At 40.9% G+C, this 25,301-nt stretch overlaps 1 protein-coding gene across 6 annotated transcripts in view; it reads left to right on the forward strand.

The window, feature by feature from the left end:
* The window catches only part of Zbtb20 (zinc finger and BTB domain containing 20), a 770,503-nt gene that overhangs the window by 448,883 nt on the left and 296,319 nt on the right, over nucleotides 1–25,301 (forward strand). Inside the window, exon 1 of one of the 6 annotated variants that reach the window (XM_045146706.1) lies at nucleotides 9,172–9,334. The exons of the other annotated variants lie outside the window; for them this stretch is intronic. The gene's annotated coding sequence lies outside the window, so the exon portion shown is untranslated. Of the gene's footprint in view, nucleotides 1–9,171; nucleotides 9,335–25,301 lie in introns of those variants that run through there. 6 annotated transcript variants of the gene reach the window in all.

The following is a 25,301-nucleotide window of genomic DNA, read 5'->3' on the forward strand; positions in this document are numbered from 1 at the left end:
GCTTTAAGTCTGCCTTTGGTGTTGAGCTCTCAGAGGCTTCTGTATTTCTGCTTTGGTGTGTTTTGGGTATCCTCAGTGTCTGTCTCCATCACTGTGGCACAGGTTCTCAGGCTCCCATGGGAACAGCACTCTTGTTCATCGTGCCAGTTCCCCTGGGGTTTCACCTGGGCCCTGGCTAATTGTGAGGGATGGTTCATCTCTTGCCAGAGAGGTAGCTGTCTATTCTTGTCTTGTTGATAGATTTTAGTTGTCCTTGTCATTGCTGCTTTCTGAAAAAGAAAAACAGATTCCCCAATGGAGAGTGGGATCATGATAGGCTAAAAGAGAAAAGCATTGTTAATTTAGAGAGATTTTGATGGGTATAGCTTCACTTTTAGCCAAAGACTAGTGGGAGCTTCTCACTGAAGTCCATAATCTTGGTCTCCATAGGATTCTGACTTGGTTTTCAGTTCCAGCTATGGGTTCCTTTCCACTGAGTGGTTCTCTTAGCCAATCAGAAATCCATTGGTTACCCACCTAGGCTGTGTGCCACTTTTGCACAGAGGTGTACATCTTGTCAGGCTGGTAGCTTTCATAAAGCAGGGCCCCTGCTTATCCACGACACTGTTGGCCGTTTTCCTCCAGCAGCACATATGTGCTTCTCAGCACGATATGGGCTAACCATCTGGGAACTGGCTTTCTTCTCTCCATGTTCTGTGTTGGCAACATGTCTTGTCTTCAGCAATAGAGTCTTACTTTTTACCTCCGGTGGGTAATTAGGTGCTCTGACAGAAGCCTGTCTTGTTTTGGGGACCTCATAGGTCTCTCTGATCAACAACTCAATGTGGGTTAGAGTTATTTGCCAGACCTAAATGTTTTAGGATTAGGCTTCATCTCACCCTTTCCAGGGCCCATTTTACCAGATACTCCCTTCATGCTCCTATTGAGGGTTACAGCTCTTAGTCTGCTGTCCCAGAGGGAGGTTTCTATGAGATCAATTTATGTTGGATTTGGTTTTGTGTGTATCGCTCCCACTCTCCTATTCTCCCTCCACCCCCAAACCCTTGCATCCCTCTTTTGGTACTTCTCTATTTAACATTGTGTTGCAGTCAGGTTCACATTGCAGGTAGAAATCAACCAACCAAGAGCAGCTTGTGGGAAAAAGATTTTGGCTTACAAATTTGAGGGGAAGCTCCATGATGGCAGGGAAATTGATGGCATGAGCAGGGGGCAGGGATATCACCCCCTGGCCAACATAAGGTGGACAATAGGAACAGGAAAGTGTGCCAAACACTGACAAGTGGAAACTGACTATAACACCCATAAGCCTGCCCCCAACAATGCACCACCTCCAGGTGTAATTCCCAAATATCCATCAGCTGGGGACCTAGCATTCAGAACACCTAAGTTTATAGGGACACTTGAATCAAACCACCACACATTGAGAATAGAACAAAGAAAGAGAGTAACCAAAGAGTAAATAAATTAAAAACTACTACTAAGTATATGATACATGTGTCTAAAAGAATAGTAATGTATAACTAAGAGCCACCATCTTCTTTCTTCTCAAAAAAAAAAAAATGTCAGGCGTGGTGCTGCACACCTTTAGTCCCAGCACTCAGGTGGCAGAGGTAGGAGGATCGCCATGAGTTCAAGGCCACCCTGAGACTCCAGAGTGAATTCCAGTTCAGCCTGAGCTAGAGTGAGACCCAACCTTAAAAGCAAAAAAAAACAGAAGTGATGAAACAAGCAAATATGAGTTCTAGAATCAATTCAAAGGAGAGAGAAGTGATAACTGAGTCATTTTCACCTCTTAGAGCTTTAGGTTTTTTTGTAGTGACTCTCCTGATTATCCACATCATGGGAATTCTGTCTTGGGATCACAGATTTAGATAAATAATGTAATATTTCTGCACATCTCTTTCGTAATTAAATTATGAGCATTTAAATATAAGTGTGTAGCATTGGGGGGAAAAGGCTATTACACAAATATCAGTACTGTGACCATAAAACTAGTATTTTATAAGGTTTTATTTAGTTGTCTCCTTTTTTCCTTCATCCTCTCAGTATGTGTTCAGCTATGCCAAGAGAGTTGATTTGTCAGTAAAGGAGAAGAGCAGCACGGTAGGTTGAGAACACTGGAGTGTCATCTCCACAGTGACTTGTTTCATAAGGATGTGAGCAGATCACAGTACCGATCTGTGTTCTGCTGTTTACCAGTGTTTTACCTTCTAGTTGTAAATTTACCCTTCCTTGACTGCTCTACAAGAGAGTATCTGACTCTTAAGTATCTTCCCTTGCCAGCTGGTTTAAAGGTGCTGTGTGAGGGCAGGGTCCAGGAAGACTTTACTGAAGTAAGGAGGTCTCCTTCTTGGTTTCATCCACTTCTTTGGCAGACTCCTGCAGTGTGCATAGTCTCCGAGGAGCTTGGCTCCTTCTCTTTGGGCTTCTTCTCCAGCATTCAGTTCCTATAGCACACACATCCATGCGGGCACTCACTGGCTGGTGTGCAAGACTGCGTCTCCAGTGCCCAGTGTCCATCACCTTCCCCTGGCATGTACTACACACACACACACACACACACACACACACACACACACACAGCCCTGCAAGTGAGACGCCTTCTTCTGGATGCCTTTCATTACCACACAAGAAGGTAGACACCGATCAGTTTCACCCATTCAGTTTCTGTTGAAAGGGTCTCCTTGAAACTTTTCTGGCATTCAGTAAGCTGTGGCTTTGCTTTGTCCAACATGGTCTACAGCCCATTCCAAGACGGGATGTTTCCTGGGATCAGCAATGTCTGCATCCTTGTTGAAGGGTGGAAACAGCTCTTCATTGAGATGCTGTGTTAGTATACAAGTAGTGGTTGCTCCTTCATTTGCTACTCTCATATCCTCTTAAGTTTTTCTTCCCTTCTTCCTGTTACTCTTGATTCAATCCTCTGTGAGTATCAATAGCTCTTTCATTTGAACTATTCTGTTCAAAACTGCTATGTGGTTTGGCTGTCCTGATGGACCCTAGCTTACACATGCTGAGATCAGATTAAAATACCTATTCTTTGAGAGTAAGAGGAAGTCAATATGAAAGGTCATCTCTAGAGAACCAATTAACATTGGGACTATGTTCCTCATCTTGTGCTAAAAATTATATGAAGAGAATGTTGAAGAATTTTATGCTAGATGGAAATGTGGCAAAATAATATGTCATTATATACTGTCTACATGTATCTTTAAAGATCGACTTTAAAAATTTATTTATTAATTTACTATTTATTTGAGAGAGAGAGAGAATGCACACAACAGGCTTCTTGCCATTGAAAATGAACTCTTACTGGGGATTTGAACCCTGGCCAGCAGGCATTGAAGGAAAGTGCCTTTAGGGGGCTGGAGAGATGGCTTTTGGGGGCTGGAGAGATGGCTTTGTGGTTAAGGCACTCACCTGTGAAGCCTGAGGACCCAGATTTGATTCCCCAGTGTACACATAAGCCATATGCATAAGGTGGCACATGCATCTGTAGTTCATTTGCAGTGATTGGAGGTGCTGGCACAGCCATATTCTCCCTCTCTCTCTCTCTCTCTCTCTCTCTCTCTCTCTCATCTATCTGCTTCTTTCTCTCAAATAAATAAATAAATGAAAATTGTTTTTTACAAAAGTGCCTTTACCTGCTAAGCCATCTTCCCATCCCAAGGATCCACTTTTTAAAAAATATTTGTGGGCTGGAGAGATGACACTTGCCTGTGAAGCCTAAGGAATCATGTTCAATCTCTCTCCAGAGCCCATGTGAGCCAGGTGCACAAAGGTGAGGCAAGCACAAGGTTGCACAGGCCCACTAGGTGGCGCAACCATCTGAAGCTCGATTGCAGTGGCTGAGGCCCTGATGCACCATTTCTCTCTCTCTTTCTCTCTCTCTCTGTCTCTCTTCTTCTTCTCTGAAAAATAAAATATTTGTACTTGATTGCACTAAGAATTTGTTAAAATGTAAGCTATGGATAAGCAACAAAAATCTGGCTTCAAAAGTAATTTGTTGAAAATGAATAATTGTATATTATATAATGTCAATGTGTGGTGTACTGACACCAGATAGCCATGACGGTCATAGCCATCATTTATTGAGACTTGGGAACCCTTAGTCCTTTGCAATAGTTATTAGATACCCATAGCAATACTCTTTATTATCCTTGTTTTGTGAATGGGAAGAGAGACTAGGGTGATTAATCTAACAAGTTTCAGTGTCAGATTTGAACCTTGATCAGCTTGTGAGCCCTGGCTCTTAATTACTGCCTTCTACTTGCAGAAATGAAGGAAAGGGCAAGTTATCTTTGAAAATGAACAGGACCTTTGCTATGGTTTGTTTGTTTCCACCAAGATTTAGGGGAATACACTGTAAGTCTCCCTAGAATGTATGACACACCGTGAGCTATTTCTACAATAATCAACCTAGCACTTCTACCTACCCACGTATGGACAAGCTGGATAACGGCTGGCGATGAAATCCCCAGAACCAAAGTGTTAACAGTGTATTGGAAACGCAGCAGCCTTTATTCAGAGCCGAATTGAAGGCAGATGAAATATTAACAGCAGTTCTAGCAGGAGAAAATGAAATATGAGATTCTGTATCAGAAATTATTAGTAACCTGTTAAAAGAAATGCTGAAAAATGGCAGTTACCAAATTAAAACTGGGAAACAGAGCCCAAATGGGAAATTTCAAAAAGTTTGGAGGAAAATAAATGACAGATTGTCCTCTTGGCTCTTATTACTATGCCATCCTAAATCCTACTTGGCAGTGGATGGTGGAGGTGAAATAAGAATTGCATCACTGCCAGTGCTGGTCCTCAAATTTGTAGCCCTAAGTGTCTGTGATGGTGTCTGGGATTGATTAGAAAAGTAGTTGGAAGTTGATAGCTTTTGAGCTTTATCTAAATTGAAGAGCCTGGAGACTCTTATTATGAAAGGCTTCCTCTCATTTGTGAATTGGCCCCTTTGCTCCACTTTTGGATGGCTAGCTTCCTCCACACAGAGCTCCACTAAATGTTCTACATGGGAAAGCTATTCTCCTTAAATGCCTTCAAATTTAAAGCATCTATCTGGATATGTTCATGTTTATGACTCAAAATACATAACATCAAAAAGAGAGGAAATAAATACAAAATACTGGGTAGTAAATGAAGGGGTTGTTCTTCTATCAGTAACTGAGAGCAGAAAAAAATATTATAAGCAGAGTTGTTGAGCATTTAATGCAGGGGGACAGAAAATGAGTTAGAGAACCATAGAATCTTAGTGTTGGCAGAGAACTGGAGTTCATGCCGTCCTACCCTGTCATTTTTCAATGAAGACACTAAGACATGGGGAGTTAAGGGACTTGACTTGCCCAAGACACACAGTTGTTTACTGACAGTCATGCCAAAAACATTTTCCCAGCGCCCAGCCCAGAACTCTGTAGATTAGCATGGTAGCACCATCTTCTTCTGCAAAGTAACATGAATATGGCATGGAACACAGTGGGATCCAGCAACAGGAAGGAGCCGGGGAAAGGGTGCATGCATTCACAGGTGAAAGCTCTGTGGGAAAGGGAAAGAGGAATGGGTGGTTCTCCACTGCAGCTCCTTAGGCAAGCTTCTGCAATCCACTTGTGTCATTTCACTCCCCCATCTTGCTCCACAAGATAAAATGAAATGTAATAGACTCGGCTGTAATCCCTAAGGCTTCAACTTATGTGCTCGGATCTGATTTGCTCGTAAAAGTCTCCTGCATACATGTTATCTCCACGTGTGCACCAGTTTGTGAGTGGCATCCTTCCCATCCCCTATTACTTACCTAAACCTTGCTTTCTCTAATTGTGTCCTCATGTGTATTGAAAAGGTGGGAATGCTGACCTTGGGACACTTCTGAGAATGAGAAATAACTTTAACATGTAAGCACTACCCTCTCTTAAGCCTTGCATTCTGCTAACCTCATGTAGAATTGGGATGTTGGCAGAATTTTTATTCAATTTCATGACTTAGGTGAAATAAATTTATTCTGTAAGCACAGAGTAACTTGAAGTAAACCAGTACACAAAAAGACACAGTAAAACTGTCCCTATAGGATCCCTGTGAAATAATAGTATAGTTTGTTTAGACCAGTCACATATTTCTCAGAATAAAAGAACTAGAAATGAGAGAATCCAACAACATAATGAATACTACAGATGGAATGCTTTGCATGAAAAGTGATTATGTCCAAGAGAGGGCCCGGGAGTGGGTATGGGTGGAATTGGAAAGGAGAGGCATCTGAAATGAGAGAAGATAATGCTTGACCAGGTCTGGTAAAAGATTCCCTGCCACAACCACTGTTCCATGAAGAGGTTGAGCCAAAAGGCCTGAATAAACTAACCTTAAGTTCAGTGTTGCCATTATTGTGGGAGGCATCAGGAGAACACATCCGGGCTTGTGTTACCCAGTAATCACTGCTGGGTGTCAGTGTTCATCAGCCAGATGGTCAGACCCACAATTAATCAATTAGGCTTGGATGATCAACAGGACTAAGTTTTCCTCTCTGGTTAAAAACAAAGCAAAAAAAAAAAAAAAAAACCCATCATGTGGTCAAGGCCAATAGCACTTTTATCCTGTTGACTTTGGAAAAGCTTCTAAAATCCCCTCTTCTCTTTTAGGCTGCTAGTTACTAGACATTACTAGGCTCCAAGATGCTCTGAAAACATAGATACCCCAAACCAAGACTTTCACATAATATATCTTCAGCAGTGTCCTCTGTGTTCAAATATAACGTTTAATGTACCACACCAAAAAAAAAAAAAAAAACAAAAAACTTTCAAAGCATTGTTGTAAGCAGTATTACTCGATTGACTTTACTATAGTTTTCCTATTGGTTCCACGCAATTCAATGACACAGCAATGGCAGGGATTCTTCTTCCAAACATGTAAAAAGGTAACAATAATCCAAGAATAACAGTAATCATAGTGCCTTATGGTATGTTCACCATAAGACAGACACTACCGTGACAATTTATAAACACTGGTCAGGCCTTTGCAATACTTTAGTGGGGATGATAACATTGTTTTGATTTCAAAGAAAGGGAAACTGAGACTAGGCCATTCATTGAACATTTAATAAAGATGCTTTCCAATGATTTAATACTCTGTGAGATAAAAGCTAAATGAAATGTCATGTATTCTCTTACACATACACTTTTGGACATCTGGGGGAAAATAGGAATATATCATGGGTCATCATTCATCTTTGCAGAGAACTTGAAGGAAGCCTTTTAATAGTTTTCCCAACTCTGTCGACCTCATTCTGTTTTCCACACCATGCTGGCCCACGCCATCTGCCTACAGCTCATTCATTGCCATCACTGCTATTTGCTAATAACTCTCAAGTCTCCACTTCATTATCCTCCTCTAGCTATGGTTCCTTTAAATCTTGTTTAGATAGTTATCAGCTGACTTAATACAACAGCTCTCCTCCCTCACAAACCTGGCTTTTGTCCTCTTTAGTCTTTCACTCCCTACACACCGCGCTATAGTGCGCGCTGCAGGGAGAGATGTTCGAAGAAGGTACCAAGAGGAAGCATCACTTCTTAACGGAGGACCGCCCTAAGCCCTGTGTAGAGAAACGCGCTAAGTGGTCGCCCCTGTGTGTCAGAGTTCAACTTACTGTCTTTCACTTGACTCTTTCCTGCCACCAACACTGGTGTAGGAAATAATTCTCTTTGGCCACTTTGTGAAAGTTATATAAGGATATAGTTGGGCCAAATGTACACCTTTAATATATCCGGCTCTTATAATTTCTTTAAGTTTATAGAGAATTCTACTTCTCTTGCTATCTAACAATCGTGTTTGTTTATTTATTTATTTATTTTTGTTTTGCTACTTAACGAACTGAGACAGCAGTATTTAATGCTAAGATAGGATGTAAGGTACCGCCATTTTTTTAAATTAACTTTTATTAATTTACTTGAGAGAGAGAGAATGGGCACACCTGGGCCTCCAGCCATTGCAAACGAATTCCAGATGTGTGTGCTACCTGTGTATCTGGCTGACGAGGGTCTTGGGGGAATTGAACCTGGGGTCCTTTGGCTTTGCAGGCAAGTGCCTTAACCACCAAGCCATCCCTCCAGCCCATAACTTTTTTCTTTTTCTTTTAACTTCAAGTCAGATTACATTGAAGACGTCAATGTTCCAGCAATCTTAACGAGCATCTTTTATCCTCTGTGGCTCTACCAGCATCTTCCTCTTCTGCCTCTGCTACTGTTTGTCTTACTGTGTAAGAACTGATAGGGGCTCTTTCATTTTGACTTGCAATATTCCTGTATGTCGGTCGCAGCGTTGAGCCCTGCCATCCAGGCTGCCTTTCTGCTTCATTTTGCTCCTGACCTAACCCCCTACTATTCCAGGCCTGGCCTCTCATGACCAGAGACTGCTGACTCATCCTGGCTTGTGCCAAGCTGTGCAGTCGCTTAGTGATGTGGACAGGAGTCGAAGGGCTAGAATGAGATCACTGAGCTCGTTTCACTTGTTGCTTACGGTACCGTCCAGAATGAGCTGGACATGTAGGAATCTCAGCCTCCCCGGCAGAAAGAGTAAGTAGACGAGACACACTCGCATCACCAAGTCCCCAACAAGCAGTGGCCGGCGGCGGGGCGGGGGCTTGCTTTATCATGGCCGTGGCTAGGGCATTCCGGGTCATCAGGAGTTTCCCTTTGTCCTCTTTTCTTCCTCTCCTCCACAGTTGCACCCATCCCTCCCCCCCTTCCTGAACTTCCCTTCTGAAAATATCCGGATGGTACAGCAGTGATCTGGGCAGAAATGAAATTTTGTTAATAAGCAGTCTCCACACGAAACCCTGGGATAGTGACACTGAAGCTTAGTGTGTCTGCTGAGCACTCACAGGAACTTCCCAGTGCAGTCAAAGGGATGAGAAAGCCGCCCTCCTTCCCTTCCCCTTCCTTTCCTTCTTGAGTCTCTTTTTCTTTCTGTTTCAAGGGAGGTAGTTTCAGGAGACATGGCTGCATTCTGGTGTGGTGTAAAGTTTTCCGTCCGGAGACAATAATGTACATTCCTCTGGCAAGACGGGATGGCTTTTTTTTTTTTTTTTTTTTTTTTTTTTTGTTTCTCTTGCTGTTGTTTATTTATAAGACATTTCCTCTCAGTTAGTGGAAGTTAGATCGTAAGAGGCTCCAGTGATTTTCCTTCCACCTCCCCTCCCTAATTTCTGTGCTTCAGCACTCTGGGACACTGTGAACTCCTCCACTAACTAATCAGAGCAGGGCGCTTACCAGCCAGGCCTGGAGGCTCTCAGGAGACTGTGCAGATTCTCAGCCGTCACTCCTTGGATCAGGAACCCACAGTCCTGGTGAGTGCTGAGGTTCCAGAATCTATCTGGTGTGTCAAGGATTCTACTCTTGGTGTCTCTGTGGCAGGCAGGAAAGAAATGGTGTTTTATTTATTTGTTTGCTTGCTTTTTTTTTTTTTTTTTTTACAAAGCTACCAAACAGGCAAACAGAATGATGAAGATTTCAGTGTGCACAGCTGAGAGCTGTCTATTCTATGGCAGAGCGTTGCGCCTCTGCTGAGGAGGAGCCTCTGCAGGCATAGGTTTGTGCCCTCACAGTTGGCTGTCAGCCTGGACATGCCTAGCATACATGCCTGTGGGAGGAGGAAGATAGGTGAGTAACTGGGGCAGGGAGGAAGAATTCCGTGTGGTAGGAGGAGAGGGGAGAGAAAGTGAGAGGGATTGTCCGGTTGAAGTTTCCCTGTACTTTTCATGCATCTCTGTTCTGAACCTTTGTGGTATGCTCATGGTACTGACCTACCTACAGCAGGAAAGAAAACTGACAGTAGATGGAGAGATATTTTTTTCTTGTTTAAGTATTGCTAGTATAGTTCCTCTAAAGATCACGTTGCTAAGTACTGGCTGCTACTATATGTTAGGAAGCTGTCCCCATCTGACCTTAGGAAAACAGTATTTGCCACACCCTTTTCTTTATTTCTTTGCACTTGGATACTGAGCAAAAGAATGCAATGAGAAGTTTTAATTGGCTCCAGGAAAGTTTATCTTTGTAACAAAAAAAAAGAAAAAAAGAAAAACCTGACGACTGTCCTCACAGGATTAAACCCAAATATAGTATTGTCCTTGATATAAGAGACCGATTGAGCGGGCTTTTAGAAGTTGTTAAAGGAAGGGACTGGGCGAGTGGGGAGTGCACCCCGTCTGTTATGTGACTGGTCAAGGAGGCCTGCTTTCATAGCCAATCAGAGCCTTCTCTACCCTTCTAAAGATGAGTGCTCTCCTGGAAATGAGATCAGAGGTAGACTGTACTTTTGTCTTTGGCTGCCAGGCTCCTATTTGGTTGCTCTTCCCTGAGGTATTGGATCTTAACTGTGTTTTCTCATTTTCCTTCTAATTTCAAGAATCTGCCCAGTCCCAAAATCTTGAGTGGAAAAAAAAAAAGAAACAAAAAACAAAAAAACATGGTGGCCATAAACATTTGACTGTGTGACAGCATCTGAAGTGAATTGCTCTTTGGAGAGAAGAAGAGCTCTTTGATGTCTCCAATATGGTTCTCATAGGCTAAAACTTCCCAGAACCACAACCCAGCCTAAGGGGCACTTACTCGATGTGCTCAAATATTTGGAAAGGGATGCTATTTTGTTGTTTTAGTTGTCTTTGCTATTAACACATTGCCAGTGGATTCTTCCTAGGGTTGAAAATGCTTTAGTAATAGTTGATTTTACATTTCAACAGATGTGTATTGCATGTGCCTGCTATGTGCACTTTTGTCCAAATGGGTACAGTGATCCAACATATAACATTGATACTTAGCTCTGGAATTTTGTTTGCTACTCTGAGTGATTCAGATTCTTAACCACAGAACTCATGCATGCTCATGTATCCCAACTGTTCTACAGAGACTGAGCCCTGCTGAAGTATCCCAGGGTTCATGAGCCACCTCCAGGATGACTCACCTTCCTATCACCACTCCTCTAGCTTCTGAGGCTCAACAAATTCCTCTGCCATCAGTGGACAGGAAGAAGTCCAAGTTTCATTAGGGCCAGTATGGTAGAAGCTTAATGTGGTAAAAGCTTATGATATAATACTGAAGTCTAGTCTACCCATTTCAATTAGCCCATGTTAGTAATGACTATACTATTTATATGTATTATGTTTCATGAGATATTTTCCATTCATTTTCTTATTTTCTAAAAAAGAAGCTGAATAAGAAAATGTTATTAAAAACTTTGAAGCATAGCATAAAAACCTAACAAGCTATTAATCTTTTACCACCAAGAGCTAGCTACACAGTAGTCTCTGCATCCTTCCATTAGCATTCTGACTGGAAAGGCTCAGAGAACTTGAGGTCTCTATAGGCTACACTGAAGATCAGCTGGATCTATCTATCAACACGTGAGAAACAGCTTATTTCTGAAAGCTATGAGTACATATAAAGTATTATCAACAAATTTAAGCATGTACATATTATACTTCAAATTATATTACAAGAAACAACATTTAAAACATACAATATTCCAGAGAGATTTTCCTTCTAGTTGTTAAGATCTGGAGTTCTATGATCATAGAAGTCTGTGGGAAGTGAACGTATGTAAGAATTCAGAATTTGATTAGTACACATCTGATAGGAGGAAAAAATAATGTATATCTTTGATCTGACATAGTTGTATTATCTGATTTTTATGCCTATATAATAAGCCTTCATAGTATACTATGAATAATTCAGTTGTTTTTAGTATTCATCTGGAAGTTTTATGCCTCTGAATTAATGAGGATGCATGTTTTACAAAGTATATTTTCTTGTCTGCAACTTTTTGAAGGAAGAATTACCTGTGTGGTATATTTTTTTATTAGGTAGTTGCAATTATACACAAATAAAATGACTAAGTAATTATACTGTGATTTCCCTCACTAGAAATTGTTCTTTCTGTATTTTCTTGGCCTTTTCACCTAATTATTGACAAAATAATTATTTCTATTTGAACAGAAATGATTTTACAATTTAAGAAAGATAGGTAGTTTAAAAATTCAAGAATTTTTTTAATTCGAGAATTTTTTAAGACAGCTTTCATGCAGTTGGATATTTATATAAATTTATAAATGCATAGATATGCAAAACCACATGCTTATATCCATGTTTGAAATATAACCAACTATTAGCAAAGATTATTTGTCTTTGAATTCAACAAAATTTTTGTTTTGAAAATTGACCAAAAGTAAAGTTGACTTTTTATCATACTAAGAATACTACTTATATAAATATTTATGAATAATATCTGCAAATTGAATAAATTGATAACTGATAAGTTTAGTAATTTTTTTCATTAAATATACATGTCAGGTTATAAACGTACTTTTTTATAAGCAACTTCAAAATATTAATTGGTATATGTATAAAGTAGCTTAACATTAACTAGAACATTAGCTTTCTAATTATCTTGAGACTATGCTTAATAAATTAATGATACAGTTTATTCTCATTGATCATCTATTTAGTTGTATATTAAATACCTTGATACTACATTTACATATTAGCATCAGCATACAATTTCTCAAATACCCTGTCTCTCATAGCCTGCCAAGTCACACTTTTTCTGTGAAGCTTTTCATGATAAGCTAAACTACAGATGACATGACATTGATAGCATTTTTAATTTTTTTTTTTTGTTTGTTTGAGAGAGAGAAAATACGGGTATACCAGGGCCTCTAGCCACTGCAGATGCCTTATGTAGGTCCTAGGGAATTGAACCTGGGTCCTTAGACTTCACAGGCAAGTGCCTTAACTGCTAAGTCATCTTTTCAGCCCTAATAGCATTTTCTAAATCAGTATATCAGTTATCATATGCTGTCTTTAACGGAAATTTTTTTATATGTGAAACATGTTGTTACATAGCAGGTATTATATTTTATATTTGTTTCTGTCCCTTCTAAACAATACCAAATTACATTATTCTTTTTTTTTTTTTTTTTTTTTTTTTGGTTTTTCGAGGTAGGGTCTCACTCTGGTCCAGGCTGACCTGGAATTAACTCTGTCATCTCAGGGTGGCCTTGAACTCATGGCGATCCTCCTACCTCTGCCTCCCGAGTGCTGGGATTAAAGGCGTGCGCCACCACGCCCGGCTAAATTACATTATTCTTAATGGGTGGGCTGGAGGATCAGTGGATAGAAAATGAATGAATGAGTGAATGAAAATTTTCATTTATTGACAGTGAATATATCTTGCTGATCATACTGGAGGAACATGTCCAGCAAGGTACACAGTAGATTTTTATCTGTGTCTGGGCCTCCATATTAGATTTTCTCAGTAGGACAGCACCCTAGCTCTTTGCTCCATCCCCTAAAGCTTAGGTAAATTCTGGATGGACATGAAGGTCTTGATTTTGGAGTAATTCCCTTTGTCTTCCAGGCCTAGATTAGCTCCTGTCATCTGAAAGTACTAAAGGACAACGTGTATGGCACCATGTTAATCATTGACCCTAGCCGGTGAATATTCACTTATAGACAGTCAGTGGTTGTTCTTTTCCTCCACTCCACACTTAAGGAGCCAGGCTGATGGCAGCTGATGGAGACTGGCCGCGAATGACTTGAAGGAGAGAGGAGAGGGGCGGGGCTGGCAGACAACACAATAAAGAGCTGGGCAGGAGGACAGGCAGACAGACCATTTACACTGACTTAACAAGCACTAATTAAATGCCCTGTTTGAGGTAAATAATAGCTGAAAATAGCCAAGTTCAATTGTTTGTGATCGATGAGGAGAGAAATTGGTGGAATCACTTGGTGCTGCTTCAGTCATTAGCTGCAGCGCACTAAGACGACTTCAGGGGAGGGGCATCCGATTCGGCCCCTCAAGTGCCACTTGCTAAGTCCTCCTACTAGTACTGACAGCCCGACAGTAACGAACTGTATATACCACTAACTGGCATAGTAAACAATAATTAAAAGAAATAAAAGTATTACATAAAGTGGGCCTTAGTCACACCTTTTAATGAATTTGGCAGTCCACCAACTACATCTGATAGTGTCTTCTAAAAGAATTGTTTTCTAAAGCCAGGCACGATGGCGCACACCTTTGGTCCCAGATCTCAGGAGGCAGAGGTAGGAGGATCGCCATGAGTTCAAGGCCACCCTGAGAATACACAGTGAATTCCAGGTCAGCCTGGGCTAGACTGAGACCCTACCTCGAAAAAAAAAATTTTTTTAATTATTTTCTAGAACTTCTAATGTGTGTATATGTGTGTTTCACTTTCATCTCTATTTTCCCTACTTACCCTCTGTCTAGTAAACTGAGTTCCTAGATGTAAGCAGCCAGGGGGAGAAAGAATACTTCACATAATGGGTAATTAATCCTTGAACAATAGAAAGTTAACTCCACAGACATGCCAAACACTGAAATGTTTTGTTGCTGAACTGGTTCTTCTCTGGGTGTTAGCACACAGAAGACATTTCCAGTAGCACAGTCTTGGCCCCAAACAACCTGTTCATCCCCAAGCTATAAATACCATGCTCACCTTCCAGTTCCTTCTGGCAGGACTTCTAATATGAAGGTATCCTCTTGGGTAGTCCTGTACAAATCACTCGGAGGGGCAAAATGGTTTGAGTGCCTAATCCACTTTTGAAAATGAAAGAAAGGGATGTGTTTTATGAAAAACACCAATAGAGAAAGATATAAATTATAATAAAATGTATTAGCACCTTACACCTCCTGTTAATTGCCTTCCTAGTCAAAAGGAACAAAAACAGTATGATAAATGTTACAACTACATCGTGAAGAGAGTGCGGAAAATGTGACTGCATCCTAAAAGCAAGGTTAAAAAAAATAGGAGCAGCCCTTAAACTAGCCAGGTAGCCTTAATTTAGCTGCCTAAATTAGGGTTCTAAATTAAGGGACTTAGCAACTTCACTTTGCTTAGAAGATAATAGTACCCATTTGACTGATTTACCCGGGTTTTTGTGGTGATCAAAGTGCCATCTGTTTCTTCATTATAAGTCATTAAACAGATTTAGCATTAATTCATTTTTTTATTCACAAAACATTTTTAATCTGTACTTCGTATTAGTTATTATTCTAGAAACTGAATATTGATTAATAAACAAATACTTAATGAGGAGCTTAAACTATATCCCACGCTGTCTTCTAGGACAGGGGGTTCTAAAGTACGTGGGATCAACTGAAGTCTGTTCTCATAGTACAGAGTCTAGGAGAACCACATGGGAGATGAGCACACACGAACTCATGACTTGTGATGTAGCAGTGTGTGAAGTAAAGGAGGGTAGAAGAGCAGACAGGGTTTGTGCTGAAATATCATACTGGGTAGGAACAACTTTTTTTGTGGGACTGGGGAGAGTGCTGAAGCAGGGTCTCTGGTAGCCCAGGCCGACCTGATACTCACCCTACAGCTCAGGCTGGCCTTAACCTCATGGCGGTATTCCTGCCTTGGCCTCCCTGGTGCTGGCTTATAGGCATGCTCCACCATGCCTAGCAGGAGCAACATTTGAAGCAAGACTTCAGTGAGGACAAAGTAACACGTTTTACAGACGTCTGGGCAAGGACAGCTTCAGCAGTGAAACCGCTAAGTGCAGAGGACTTGGGCGGGACTGCATTGGGTTGCTGTTATCGAAGTTGAGAGCATGGTGATTATTAGAGGCCATGATGAGTGAGGTTCGTCAGTAAGTGCTGAGCTCCAGCTAGACAGGAGCAAGCAGCTTGGGGCACCATAGCACACCAGAGTGACCATAGATACCAAAATAATCTGCAAGAAAGGATTTTGAATGTTTTCACAATAAATAAGTGATAATTACTTTTTTTATGGGCATGCCAGGATCTCTAGCCACTGAAAACAGACTCCAGATACATGTGCCCCCTTGTGCATCTAGCTTATGTGGGTCCTGGGAAATCGAACTGGGGTCCCTAGGCTTCTGCAGGCAAATGCCTTAACTGCTAAGCCATTTCCCTAGCTCGATAATTACTTTTTTTTTGATTTTTTTTTTTTTTTTTTGAGGTAGGGTCTCACTCTAGCCCAGGCTGACCTGGAATTAACTATGTAGTCTCAGGGTGGCCTTGAACTCACAGCGATCCTCCTACCTCTGCCTCCCGAGTGCTGGGATTAAAGGCGTGCGCCACCACGCCCGGCTCTCGATAATTACTTTTTAAGAGTTGTGTGTGTTTACCCTGATATAAGCATTGTACCACTTATATATACTAAAACATTACGTGATGTCCCTTAATACATACAGTTTTTGTTTTTATGCATCAGCTTAAAATAAAATTTTAAAACATAAATATAAAAATGGTTTACAACTCACAAAAAAAAAAAGAATTAATCTGGCAAGTATGAGTGATAACAGAGAAGACTGTGGTGGAATCAGGGAAACAGGAGAATGGTAGGCAACAAGGTAATGGAGACAGTATAGTCCAGAGCACCCTTCTGCTTGCTACTGTGAACATGCTGGCTCTGTCACCAGCAATGCAAAGATTAAATAAGGTAGAACCTTAAGTTCCTCACTATGATAGAGACAGATAGAGAAAAAACAATGTTAGGATAATGTCATATACTAATAGCCTCCTAGAAAGAGGCTCAAGGAAACCTAGAGGTACCAAACAGTATTCAGCTGGATGTATGTTAGAGAAAAGTGTCAGGCAGCACTTTACAGATAAGGTAACAAGTACATACGAGGCCTTGAGGACTTTACTGGAGCCCTGAGAGGAGAGGGGAAATTCAGTGAGAAGAGCAGAAAGCAAGGGAAAAGCCACTTATGTGGGAACCAGATGACAGATATGGGGAACAGTATCACGGATGCTTAGTAGCGGAGTGGGAAGAAACGATGCCGTATGGGTAGGCAGGGAATAATCGGTGGGTCTTGATTGCCATGCAAAGATGTTTTAACTTCTTCCTGTAGCATTTGGGGAGCCATTGAAAGGTTTTACGTAGAGAAGGTTAATGACCACATTGTGTTACACGAGATCACCCTGGCAGCAGAGAGTGGAGGATAGATTGTAGACGTGGGAGAACAGAGGCAGGAAAATGAGTTAGGGGGCATCTTAAATTGTTCAGACAGGAAAAAAAAATGAACTAGGACAGTAACTGTGGGAATAGAGAGGAATAGACACGTTCAAAAGATAAGAGGTGGAATGGACACATTGGGCCTGGCATCAGGAGAAGACAGAATTTTTGATAGCTCCCAGGTTTCTGCCTTATACAACTAAACAGCAACAACAACAAGCTTTGAGCAGGTTTTGTAGGCTGGGGAAAGGTGATAGATTTACTCTTGAATGTGTTTAATTTGGGGATATTGGGGTAGCATTCAGACTGATGTCCAGTAGGCATTTGGGTTTTTCAAGCCTAGTGGAGATATGTTGGGGTTAAGGATGTTTCTGTTTGGTGGAACCATCAGACTCATGATGGTGGTTGTGGAGTTGACGTTTCTCAAGGAAAACATGTTGAAGGAAGTTAAATGGGAGCAGGTAGCTGGAGCACACCATAGTTGCAGAACAAAGAGAGAAAGAGGAGCTATCAGAGAGGATTCCTATGCACAACCATTATCTATGATCTTTTCATTGTGCAAGGTGGTAGGAGAAACCAAGATAACCTGCCCCAGATCCTACCCCAAAAGTACCCATGGTTTGTACAGACATAGGAGTTTATTATTACTCTCACCACCAAGCACAAAACAGTGCTAGCCAAGGCAATGTTTGGGTGTAACAGAAAGTCGTGCAAACTATTCAGTTAGCATCAAGGATAATTATTATGAATATAAAATCCTAGAAAGTTTGCTGCATGCATTTTTGCTGTACAGTTCATTTCTGATCTCTCTAATGCCTGTATGTGTATGTTCCAGTGTTAGCATGGGTTCAAGCTATTGGCAAAACAAGCCAGGTGTAAATTATGGTAGAATTGAAATCGATAGCGCTCTGAAGCCTTAGAGTGCCCAGTTCACATCAGGGCGTGCGTCTGTGTTCACTGAAACATGGCTATCAAGTGCACCCCAAGTCATTAGATGTGTTATCCAGTGAATAACAGCATAATGATATTTTAGCAGAGCTGCCTTATGATAAATTCTACTTTAGTGAAACCCCATATACAGAGCAATTTTTCCTGGCCGTGTACATTGCATGGCAAAGAAAGGATACCCTGCTGCGTATCAGAAGGCTGTAATTTCATTTAGGGGTTCTATTGACATCGTAAACTGCAAGAGCAGAGCTCAAGTGGCTATTTAAGTCATAGGAACTTCAAGCTAAAATTACTGCCTAGTCCTAATCGCCACCTCCAGGGGACTCCTGCCTATACATAAATGCTTTATGTTTCTATCTCTGTGTCTGTAAATACTCAATCACTACAGGGGCTGAGGTGATAAGCTGCACTAAAATATGACAGGTATCTGTCACCTTTGCAGCAGGTCCAGGCCTGAGGGCTGAAGGCAGGCGTATTATTCATTGAAGGTCAAATGATAAAAGGGGCCACCACCACCCGCGCACTGTACAGGTGTTCCTGCTCTGCTGCTGTTAGACACTGACTACTGGGTTCAAAGTCAGGCTCTTTCATTATGTTAAAGCTAGAAAAAGAGGAACTTTGAGATGCGCCTCTGCAGCAGGCACACAGTCTGCGAGTCTTTGACCCTATTCTTTCCGTTTGCCTTGTTGCTTGCTCACTTTTGAAAAAAAAAAATACCATAGTCTCTGTATTCAGAAAAATATAGGTTGTATTAGGCCTCACGAAAGTGATTTCCTAGATATGTAACAGGGACATTGCATCTTGAAAAATACTCAAGATGAAAACAGGAAGGTATAGCAATTTAGTTGAATGTTTATATAAGGGAAATAAATTTCTATCCAAGTTGTTAGAGATATTTATTGGATAATGCCTTAGGTTTGATTCCAGGAGACCATCATGGGAAGATTCAAATTTAAGTATTTTTCTGCATGGATTTTAATTAAAATTTCATGTTCAGAAACCTATGTGAACATGCAACCTTTTGCCATTAAAAAAAAAATGGACAGTGCTATTTAAATTTCTTTAGGTATTTTTAAATATTTTATTTTATTTTATTTGAAAGAGAGAAAGAGGCAGAGAGACAGGGGAGAGAGAAGGGAGAGAATGTGTGCACCAAAGCCTTTAGCCACTGCTAAGGAACTCCAGACACAAGTGCCACCTTGTACATCTGGCTTACATGGGTCTGGGGAAATCAAACTTGGGTTCTTTGGCTTTGCAGGCAAGTGCCTTAACCACTAAGACATTTCTCCAGCCCAACTTCTTTCTTTCTTTTGTTTTTTTATTTTTATTTATTTATTTGAGAGCAACAGACAGAGAGAGAAAGAGGCAGAAAAAGAGAGAACGGGTGCACCAGGGCCTCCCGCCACTGCAAACGGACTCCAGACACATGTGCCCCCTTGTATGTCTGGCTTACATGGGTGCTGGGGAACTGAGCCTCGAACTGGAGTCCTTAGACTTCACAGGCAAGTGTTTAACTGCTAAGCCATCTCTCCACTCAGCCCAATTTCTTTAAGTATTATGTCATTTGTATCATTTGGACATTCTCTTTCCTGCATGTGAGATTCATTTACGTACATGATTTTAAATAAGAAATCCCAGACTGGAGAGATGGAAAGCCAGATGCATAAGGTGGCACATGCATGCATCTGGATTTCATTTGTAGTGGCTAGAGGCCCTGGTGCACCCATTCTCAATCTGCCTGTTTCTAGCTCTCTCTCGAGTAAATAATATTTTTAAAATTCCCAACAGAATGTCATATTTCAGAAAATCAAAGTAATAATGAAATACACGAAGCTTCATGAAGTAACTGTATTTTATAATTATCTTGTTACCTTAGTATCACCCCATATAGAACGGACAACACAGGGAGGTAGAGAATCACACTATAGCTAAAAATTTCAGTTTCCATGTTAGTGCATCCATTGTTCCCATGCTTCATCACTGTACCTTTTTATTGCTTAAGTAGTATAATTAAAAATTAAAATCTGAGCCAAATCTCTCTGTGTTACTGTGAGCCTTTCATTATGTTTCTAAACATAATGCTGCTGTCATGTTTCTGAGAAGGGCTTTTTCTATGATGCGAAGATCTTTAAGTCATTTCCATGCATAGGAATGTGAACCGTACTTAGCATGTCGACGTGGACAAGCTCTGAGGTAAGGAAGTGCACATCTCTGCTTTTTCTCCTGACGTTAGGCAGATACTGGTACAAGAATGCACTGGCCTGGTGTTCCAACCAGAGGGTGTATGTGACCTTGGCAAACTGATTCACAGTGCCTTGGTTTCTTCATCTGTACAAAAGGAAGATGCTAATCAGAAATTTATTTTCATCATAAAACTACTATGAGGAATACATGATCTAATAAAGTACTAACCCCTGGTGTATGGCAGGCCCACAGTGAACACTGCCTGTTGTCCTCATCCGCGTGACCACTCTCCTCATTATCATGTATTCCTCTGCTAAAGGGTCATGCAGACAGTCACATATTTTGCCCACAAGGGAATACTTGCTTGGCCTAGCTGTAGAGTTTATCGACATGCTAATCTCAAGATTACTTTAACCAGAGTGGCTGTGGTGGCACACGCCTTTCATCTGAGCAGAAGGATCAGCCCATTGCTGAGCTTACTTTTGTCCCCTTGTTCTGGCTCATCATCGTTTAATCGTGTAAATCCTGCGTGGGTATCTTCCCTCTAAATTGTAAAATCTGTTAAGCAAGATCTAGTCCTGATCTTCTGATCAGTTCACCATTAATGCCATGACACAGTTAAAGCAGTATCTCTCTTCCGTTTCATCTTTTCCTTCAGAAAACAATAACTACTCTCCTAAAACTGTGTTGTGAATGCCTCTGAATATCTTTTCTTGTGATTTGAAATTTGAATCATCTTACAGGCGATTCATTAGTCATTTGTATTTAAATCTGATGTCCTTGTTGCTAACCTTGTTCTGTTTTCATGTAACCCTTTTATATTTGTGATTATTTGAGAAAACTATATCAATAATAAGTAAGTAGCAACTAATGTTAAGCCTTATTCTTAAGAAACCACATTAAATCAGCTTATACCATATGTGGTCCTTCGTCTTACCTTTTGAAGTAACTCACAAAGCTAACTAGTGTCAGATGTAAATGGACAAAATCATTGTTAGTGTAGTAGTATGTCTGGTAGGAAATAGCACACAGAAAAGAAAGAGGAAAATTCAGTATTGCTGCCTGCAAAACCATTGTTGTAACTGTTTTCTGACTCATAAAAAGGTAAAAAAAAAAAAAAAAAAAAATACTATAAGTGTAAGGACTGGTGAATTTTAAATTTAGAAAAAAAGTGTGGTGTTGCTCTTAATTATGGTCATAATAGTTAACAATGCCACTGATTATTAAGGATGCATACCTGTTCACAAGGATGGCAGGGTTTTTATAGTAGTAGTTCTTAAATTAGTAATTAGTTCCTATAACTGTCTAGGTAGACATTCTTAGTCTATTAACTTGCAGCAAAGGATTAATAAAGAATGTCAGTGAACGCTGCAAGTGTCCAGTGATGATGACCAACCGGGTGTACAGAAGGCTTTGTAATAGAGGGAGGACTTTAGCTGTAGATCTAAAAGGTGGATTCAAGGCATAGAAAGTATTTTGGAAAAAAAAATCAAAGAATCCAGTGGTGTGAACTGGAGCAACATGATAGAAAAAATGAAGATAAATTTCAACTAATGGGAAAAAAATTTCTGTTTAAAAGTAATGAAATTAAAAATGAGATCCTCCCAGCACTTGGGAGGCAAAGGTAGGAAGATCACCATGAGTCCGAGGCTTCCCTGAGACTACAAAGTTAATTCCAGGTTAGTCTGAGCCAGAGTGAGACCCTACCTCAAAAAACCAAAATAAATAAATAAATAAGTAAATAAATAGATCCATGTTGTCAAACACTGGATAGTGAATTTAGCAACATCAAATGTAGCCCAGGATTTATTCTTGGAGGTTGATGACAACAATGGCTGTCATACAATTAACACACAAAAGGTGTTTCCTCAATAGGCAAGAGAACTAAAGCAGTGTTTTCGCTAGCCTAACTTTAGTATAAAGAGTAAACAAAGAAGGCTGAGTCTAGTCAAAGATTCTGAGAAGCTGTTGCAATAATTTAGTGGTAAAACAACCGAAGCTAAAACACAGTTATGACTAAGGAGAAAACACACACACACACACACACACACACACACACACACACACACACACACACACAACCAGGCTTGGTGGCACACACCTTTAATCCCAGCACTATGGAGGCAGAGGTAAGAGGATCACCGTGAGTTCAAGGCCACCCTGAGACTACACAGTGAATTCAAGGTCAACCTGGACTAGAGTGAAACCCTACCTCGAAAAACACACACACACACACACACAAACAACATTTCAGAAAACGCTGATAGCATTTTTCGTGTCTCTTCCCTACCTGCCCTATTTCTAGTCCCACATAGCTCTAACTGTGACCATAAAATACCTCTTACATAGTCGCCCTCTTTTGCCTTTCGATGTGATTGTATTGTAGTCTATCGCTCCCGAGGCAGAGCTTGCTTGGGAGTTAAGCTCTCAGGCTCACTCAAGCCTCCAACCAGTGGTGGTTTCATTTTATCATGGTCTTAAACAACTCTTGGAGTTGGACAGTTTAGAGAATAAGCCCGGAGGACACTCAGGCTACTGCAGACTCTCATGAGCGATTTCTTGATATTAAAACTCTGGGAGATCTCAGATGTCTTAGATCACTAATCTACACAGGGATTCTAGTGACATACTCATTCCAGATCCCCAACTATACTTTGGATATAGTTCATCTGAAACACTGAGAAAATTTTCTACATTTTCATGCCACTTTTTTATTCTGTTAAACTAGATTTGCAATAAAAGAAAACTCCAACATAGAATATATTGCAGCAAGAATTTTAAGATCACCCTAAACTCTCACATTGCCCCTCAGATAGTCTCAGACATCCCAAGAGGTTTCTGGGACTTGGTTGTGAGAAGTTCATTAACTTGTTTTTATTGTGTTCACCCGTCACTATCCAGTTCACTTTCTTTGGTCCATTCTCAAAGTCTTGAAGGATAGTAATTTGGCTCATACAGCACCTCGATAGACCACTTCCACTTACCCCAGAGCACGCATGTACTTTCCTTTGTTCTTGTCTTAATGCAAGTAACCAACCCGTTTCATGTTACTGAGTATCTTTCACTGTTTGCCTGCTCAGAGATCCTTTTAAATAATACTTTTTTAAAAATATTTTTTGGTCATTTTTTATTTATTTATTTGAGAGTGACAGACACAGGGAGAAAGACAGAGAGAGAATGGGCGCGCCAGGGCTTCCAGCCACTGCAAATGAACTCCAGATGTGTGCGCCCCCTTGTGCATCTGGCTAACATGGGACCTGGGGAACCGAGCCTCGAACCAGGGTCCTTAGGCTTCACAGGCAAGCGCTTAACCGCTAAGCCATCTCTCCAGCCCTCAGAGATCCTTTTAAATAGGACTGTTTTCCTCCTCATCTCTTCTGGACGCAGCAAGATGTATGTGTAGTAGACCACAGGACACATCCTGATTTCATTGACTTTAGACATCAAGCAACTTCTGTGAATTTTTATCTTAAGTTTTAGGTTTCTTTTTTTTTTTAATTTTTTATTTATTTATTTGAGAGCGACAGACACAGAGAGAAAGACAGATAGAGGGAGAGAGAGAGAATGGGCGTGCCAGGGCTTCCAGCCTCTGCAAACGAACTCCAGACGCGTGCGCCCCCCTATGCATCTGGCTAATGTGGGACCTGGGGAACCGAGCCTCGAACCGGGGTCCTTAGGCTTCACAGGCAAGCGCTTAACCGCTAAGCCATCTCTCCAGCCCAAGTTTTAGGTTTCTGACATGAAAAAAAATGCTTCCAAAATACCAAATTCTGTCTCCCCAGCCAGTAATTGAACTAAACTTACCCAGCAGTGGGGGCAGCACGTGAATTTGATAGCCTTGCTTGACAAACCTGTCTGCATAGTGCATAGAGAGCAGCGTCATTTATAGGAGGAATGTTTGGAAAACTGAGCAAGGGCTATGTGAATAAGAGAACCAGCAGCCGACTACGCTGCAATGACAGGTTCCTGCCCACAAGCTGGGGTTAAGCCCGACACACCTATGCTTCCTTTCACCCACTTGTCAGTTGCTCTCACCCCATTAGTGGGTGCACGTGTTATCCCACTGGAAGTTATGCCTTCCCTGTAGGTCTGAGTGAGGGAAATTTAGACATAAATAAATACGCACTTGTTGACACATGTCTGTACTTATCTCATGTCAGACCTTGGACAGGAATTAAGTAGAGGCCAATGCTATACTCCTGCTGCTGTCACTGGGGCTTGATCACACGCATCCTGAAGACGGCGGAGGGTAACTTGTTAATTCCCACCTGGCTTGAGAGAATAGAACTTGTCTCAGGTACAATTAAAGACCTGTCAAATATTGACTTCCAGTGTTCTTGAGGACAATGGAGATAGATTCACAAACATTCTCCATTCCATGGTGCGTCCGGCGTGCCCATCTCTTTGCTGCCTCTAGACACTACCTGCTACACTCTTCTGACGGCCCTGACCCACGCGGGTTCTGCTCCGTGAAGTGCGTTTCCTGCTGTAGGCTACAACGCTCGCTGTCACTTAGCCTCCACCTCACTGAAGAGACTCATTCTGTCCCAGTAGGAAAATCATTGTACTTTACGCTTCTCAGGAAAATGGTTCACTACTCTAAGTGCTTATTTTAGCTGCAGTCATTCTCCGTAACTATATACATTTTTGACCTTCATAATCTCACTATACAATATTTCTTGTGAGGTAGAAGGTATTTTGGCCCAGAGTAAAAATATACTAGGGATAGTAAACTAAATCTAAAGTTATTTTGTGTATAAAAGAGCAAGATAACAAGAGAAAACTTTTTTTTTTTTTTTTTTGGTTTTTTTTTGAGGTAGGGTCTCACTCTAGCTCAGGCTGACCTGGAAGTCATGATGTAGCCTCAGAGTGGCCTCGAACTCATGGTAATCCTGCTACATCTGCCTCCTGAGTGCTGGGATTAAAGGCGAGCACCATCACACCCAGCTGAAAACTTATATTTTTAATCTGATTTCCTTAACAGTGTTATTTGATAACAGAAATTAATTATGTTCTTCTTACTATAACTACAGTACAACTACAATTAAAAAGTATTCTTTATCATCATTTCCCTTCCCTCTTGTGTTTGTATGAGAGGATGAACCATTCTTTTCCCAAAATTCAGTATTCTTCAACATTGTAGATTTGTTACAAAAGCAGCATTAAGAATATCTTT

The sequence above is a fragment of the Jaculus jaculus genome, chromosome 4, assembly GCF_020740685.1.
Source record: "Jaculus jaculus isolate mJacJac1 chromosome 4, mJacJac1.mat.Y.cur, whole genome shotgun sequence".
Taxonomy (NCBI): Eukaryota; Metazoa; Chordata; class Mammalia; order Rodentia; family Dipodidae; genus Jaculus; species Jaculus jaculus.